General features: G+C 44.0%; 1 protein-coding gene across 4 annotated transcripts in view; it reads left to right on the top strand.

Moving 5' to 3' along the window:
• The window catches only part of PTCH1 (patched 1), a 67,631-nt gene that overhangs the window by 2,266 nt on the left and 59,365 nt on the right, over positions 1–6,000 (top strand). The window contains exon 1 of one of the 4 annotated variants that reach the window (XM_005873739.2): positions 7–66. The exons of the other annotated variants lie outside the window; for them this stretch is intronic. The gene's annotated coding sequence lies outside the window, so the exon portion shown is untranslated. Of the gene's footprint in view, positions 1–6; positions 67–6,000 lie in introns of those variants that run through there. 4 annotated transcript variants of the gene reach the window in all.

Here is a 6,000-nt window from a genome sequence, read left to right as displayed (position 1 = left end):
GGAGGCCTGTGTGGTCCTGTTTTTGGACGGCTTTCAACTCTGGGGGAAAAAAACATTTGTCTCAAGGTATAAAAAAAAGCGGGGAGGTGGGGGGAAGGAGTTGGGGAAAAAACTGTAAAGCGCAGACTGGAACGCATGTTTGCAAAGTAGATTAATGTTTCCTCGCGGGTGGGGGCTTTTAAAGTGGAACTGTTCTCGGGGGTGGGGGAGGCTGGGTTTTACGGGCTGAAAGAAGAAATGTGTTTTAAGAACGCGGGTTTGGAGGGAGGGGCCACCGGAGCTCTCCAAGGGGTTCTGCCAGTCTTTTAACTGCATTCCTCCATTGGGGCGCGCGGGGGTGGGGGGTGGGGGGGGGGTCTTGAAGCCTTTTTAGGCAGTCGTAAATTTAAAATAGATCCCTCTCCCTCACGGAAACATTTCACATTCTTTTGGTGATACGGAGTTTTTTGTTGGGGGGGGGGGTCTGTTGGTTGTCTTTTAATTCTTTTTGGAAAGTGACAGTCTTGCTCTATGGAAACACTTTAACCCCTAAACACTGCCTTGGCTCTCTTACAATGGGGCGGGAGGGAGGGATTGAGGTAATGATGCAGATATTTCAAACCAGAATATGTGGAGCATTCCTAGCGAAAGCTAGCTACCAAGGACAAAATGTGGAAGCCTGAGTTTCCAGGCGGACTCCCTCCCTTTCAGAATGCTGCTGAAGAACTAACCTTGGAGAATATTTCGTTAATTTTGCCTTGCTTGTGAAGATTCAGCCTTCAGTGTTTAGCAAACATATGGTGAAGCCTTTAGCTGAGAAGTGACAATTAAAATAATAGTTCAAATAATTAAGACCAGAAAACATCCTTGCCTTAAGTAGCTTGGTAATTAATACCGAAGTGTTATTTGGATTGAATCCATGGGGTAATTTGCCTCAGTGCAACACTTGACTGTCATTGGTAGACGAGAGAAGGGTTTTACTGACCACCTATGATGTGCTGGGTGTCTGTAACGTCCCTAGCGCGGTGCTAGGCACTGCCAGGGACACTGAAGCCTGTGAGACTCTCCCTGAGCACACATTCATCACTGAACACTACTGGGGTTAAATGGACTTGCACTAAATTTGAGCTCACAGTTGAAGTGGGCGTGAAAGTTAAATTTTAAAAAAGGAAAAGCTTTGATGGAGGTGGTGAGGCAAATTAAGGCGACTTGGAGAGAGAGAGGATGAAGGAGGGAGCTCTAGGCCATAACTTAGAAAAGGGGTCAGGCAAAGGCCCAAACTGAGTGGACAGATGGCCCCCCCCCCCCCCCCCCCCCCCATTGGGTGCAATAGCTTAGGTGGGCCCTGGACCGCAGGGCTGTAGTTTGGAAATGTGATTGGCTAGACCAGCGGTTCTCAACCTGTGGGTCGCGACCCCTTTGGCGGTGGAACGACCCTTTCACAGGGGTCGCCTAAGACCATCCTGCATATCACATATTTACATGATGATTCATAACAGTAGCAACGTTACCGTTATTAAGTAGCAACGAGAATAATTTTATGGTTGGGTCACAACATGAGGAACTGTATTTAAAGGGCCAGAAGGTTGAGAACCACTGGGCTAGACTGTGGGGAGCTACCATAGGTTCTAGGACAGAGCAAGGGATGAGCTGAACAGAGGGAGCCCTCAGCTCTGTCCACATGTTCACATTCCACCATGTGTGCCAAAAATTTTGTTGGTTTTTTTTTGGTGACAAAAGATCACTTTTTTGTCGTTTTGAGGATGACTTTTCCGTCGACCTTTAATAGGTTTAAAGAGAAGTAATGTGGTTTTATTTTTGTAACATTGTATATTTCTAGAAGCACCTATGTTTCTGCATTGCACAACACATTTCATTCAGTTCTTGGAAGGAGGAGTAGCATGCTTTGGCTCTATCTTCGGGCGAGAGTGTTAGGGACTGGCACACCTGAGAGGAAACTCATTTTGCCTACTTTTGGCCTCTGCGCTGTTTTCCTTCCCATTTCTGTTTTGGCAGTTTCAGTGTGGCTCATTGGTTCTTCAACCAAATATTACTCACTCAGTACTATCACTTGTTGAGCTACTACCATTACCATTTATTTTTATCACATGCCTTACAACTCAATGAAGTAGTTATTATCTTTATTTTTGTGATGTGATAGTTTATGTAATGCTTTTATATATAATAACTGAATTATTGTCCTTGTTTATCTGAGAAACTATGGATCCTCCATGTCACCATGACCACTTTGCCTACTAATGACTTGAGTCAGCAATTTTCAACCTTTTTCATCTCATAAACTAATTAAAATTATGCAGCACAGCAGAAAATCTTTTTTTTTTTTTTTTTTTTTTTTTTTTTGCTGATCTGACTGTGTCAATATATTTTGATTGACTTACAAAAAAGAATAGTAATTACCCAGCCTTTTTTAGGCTCCAAAGTGACTTTTGAAAAAAAATCAGGTACCTATACTTACTTGTATATAAGGATTTCTAGTACCAAGAATTAACCAGTCAAACACGACCTTATTATGCGACATGACCAATACGATGCAACTCTATTATATGACCTATATGTTTATGTTTCAAGACAGGGCATTTACACCGGACAGCTGTTGTCATTTATTTTTATTTGACAATCTAAGGGAAAAGAGGTCAGTGCCCCTGACTAAATAGTCAGGTATTACACATTTTAAAAATTCTTGTGGCACACCTGTTGGAAATCACTGACTTAAGTCAACTTGGTCTCCTGTTGCCTTGACCTCGATTTGTCATTCATTCACTCATTCACTCACTGTGTGCTAGATTTTTCCCCTGTAGAGGAAGCAACAGTTTGATAAATGCAAGTAAACCCAACCAGGGAGGCCACCATACCATTTTATAATTTTAATTTAAATTCAAAGTAGAGGTCTTGTTTGTGATGTAGTGAGCTTACTGGTCATGTCGGCAGTAAGTCCTGTGAGCCTTTGCTTTCAGGAGGAAGTGTGCCTTGCCGGCTTATACTGTAGTAAATTAAAATGAGTAGCAAACTCAGAATTTAAGTTAATTTTGCACTTCAATCTCTTAAATTCTTCGTCACTGCCAGCAAAGAAGTCGATTAGATGGTGTTTTCTTAATAGGAACTGTAAGTGTCCTGGGTGCAGACAGGGTGCTGGCTACTACACGAAATAAACCAAGTGACAGAGGTTGTGTGTTTCCATGGTTAAAAAGCAACAGAAGAAAAGAAAGCATAAGAGATTTTAGGGGGAGAGGAATACTGAGGGGCAGTTTGGAAAATGCTATTTTTTCTGTGATTTTAAAAAATGCCATGTATATATACACAGATGTATACCCACCGACAGGCAAGTAAGTGGAGGCATATGTTTGTCTACATACAAATGCATACTTGTAAAACGTGGGTAAAAGTGGGTTTACAGTTGTTCATATGGAAAAAGATGTGCAGGTTATGAGTATTATAATAGCTTTATTAACTCAAAATAATGTCACAACGGCCCAGTGCCCTTAGATACAATCTCATAAGTGCTCAAATTGCTTCATTATTCACACATTCTTGTAGTCTTTAGAAATCAGTAAACAAAGCTAAATTTCAGTGACCTGCTTGGGTCAGCCCCACTGCCTCCCAGGTGGTTGAATTCAAACCTACTTTGCCCTCCTCTGTTTATAGATAACAGATAGGTAGATGATAGGTAGATGTCCACTTGCCTTTGTTTGTGTGCGCACATAGACTTACTACATGCATTCATATAGCTGCCAAAGTAATGTTGTCTTTTTAATGTAGCCAGCAAATTAAAGGTATCCTTTGATTTCACTTTTTTTTTAATATATATTTTATTGATTTTTTTACAGAGAGGAAGGGAGAGGGATAGAGAGTTAGAAACATCGATGAGAGAGAAACATCGATCAGCTGCCTCCTGTACCCCCCCTACTGAGGATGTACCCACAACCAAGGTACATGCCCTTGACCGGAATCGAACCTGGGACCCTTCAGTCCGCAGGCGGATGCTCTATCCACTGAGCCAAACCGGTTACGGCTGATTTCACTTTCATGCCTTGTTTAGCATGCTGGGAAGATGTGGCTTTATAAAGACAGTGTAATACATTGGCTGCAACGCACAGACCAGTATAAGCTAGATAAGGAAGGTGCCTCAATTTCTTTCATGGCATTGGTGATAAGAATTCTTTGATTCTGTTGTTTGAATGTTCATATAATGATTGCCTTTTAAGAAAGTGTCAATATACATTAGATGTTAGCTTGAGTCTTAGGTCAAGTAAAAAAAAGTCAAATCTAGCTCACTTGTGAATGGAGTCCTGAAGTTGAGAATGTGTGGAGCCCTGGCTGGTTGCTCAGTGGTTAGAGCGTCGGCCCGCAGACTGAAGGGTTGTGGGTTCGATTCTGGTCAAGGGCATGTACCTCAGTTGCAGGCTCAATCCCCAGCAACCAATCGATGTGTCTCACACCAATGTTTATCTCTCTCTGTCTCTCCCCCTTCCTTCCACTCTCTAAAAATCAATGAGGAAAAATATCCTCGGGTGAAGATTAACAACACCAACAAAAAAGAGTCTGTGGAATGATATAGTGGACATCTGCTGTTGTGGAAACACATACCAGTGCCAGCAAGGCCAGGGGGAGGCTAATTGCTATTTAAAAATAAAAATATCCACTGAGCATGTATTCTCAGTGCTTGCTCTGTTCTGGGCACTGCATGACGCTCTACAGAACACAGTCCCTGCCCTCAAGGTACCACCCCAGCGGGCATACAGACCAGTGGCAAGATGGCAGGACAGCCCCAAGGGGAGGGCCTGAGACGAGCATAGGGGTTGGAGAGCTGGGGGTCATGGGGCATTCCAGGCTGAAGGAACAGCATGGGCAAAGGCTCAGGGGACAGAGGTGTGGCCTCCGAGAGAACTCCCAGTGCTTGCTTTTGGTGGGGTCAGGTGTGAGGTAGGGAGCCTGAAGGACGAAGGCCCAGCCTCCTGGCAGGAAGGTCTTCGATGTGTGTAGGGCTTTTGGTTGGGAGGCTGCCAGCTTCCCCCCCCCCCCCCCCCCCCCACCCCTCAGTCTTTGCCTGTCTTATGATTTGCACTAGCATTTTGGCCCTCCAGTGCCCTCCCTGGTACCAAAGCACTTCACCTGGATCTCACCCTTGTGGGCACGGAAGGGAAATGCTTTATTTTTAGTCTTGCCCATTTCTCTGTTGGCTTTCATTTTTTTCGCTTAGCACTTTTATCCTCCTATCTTCCTTAATATCTACCCCCCTCCACACCAACCTTCTCTCAGACACAAGTTTGTTGTCTCGGTATCCCAGTGACAGAATGGCCATTTGTATCTTGGAACTTCTTGGTTTTTTCTCAAGGCCAGCCCAGCCCCTCGCTTTCTTTACTGCAAAAGGGAACAACCTCGAAATGAATCCATATTGCTTTGTGTTTATTAACATCTCCGGAGGCCAGCAGCAAGGGAGGAGTAGCTTTGATATTTTTATTTTTTAAAAGAGAGAGAATTTCTTAAAAGGCTGCTTGAGGTTTATAAGTGCTCTCAAGTTCATACGTCCGTGCTATCATTCTGCCTTCCGTGTTCTTGGCAGTTGTAGGAGATAACTGAGCCTCGCCATCCTTTCCGCTTAGCAGTGGTTCTCAACCTTCTGGCCCTTAAATCCAGTTCCTCATGTTGTGACCCAACCATAAAATTATTTTCGTTGCTACTTCATAACTGTAATGTTGCTACTGTTATGACTCATAATGTAAATATCTGATATGCAGGATGGTCTTAGGCGACCCCTGTGAAAGGGTCGTTCCACCGCCAAAGGGGTCGCGACCCACAGGTTGAGAACCGCTGCCTTAGAGCAAGGTTTCTCACTGCTGACATTTTGGGCTGCTTAATTCTCGCATGCGGGGCCTTCCTATGCCTTGTAGCAGCACCCCTAGCCTCTACCCACCAGATGCAGTGGCAGCCTCTTAGTGTGATAACCAAAATTATGTCTGGTCATTGGCATGTATGTGTGTGGGGGGATGATGCACAATATCG

The sequence above is a fragment of the Myotis brandtii genome, unplaced genomic scaffold (assembly GCF_000412655.1).
Source record: "Myotis brandtii unplaced genomic scaffold, ASM41265v1 scaffold419, whole genome shotgun sequence".
Classification (NCBI taxonomy): Eukaryota; Metazoa; Chordata; class Mammalia; order Chiroptera; family Vespertilionidae; genus Myotis; species Myotis brandtii.
The sequence above is the reverse complement of the archived record's forward strand: the minus strand, read 5'-3'. Positions and strand labels throughout refer to the sequence as shown.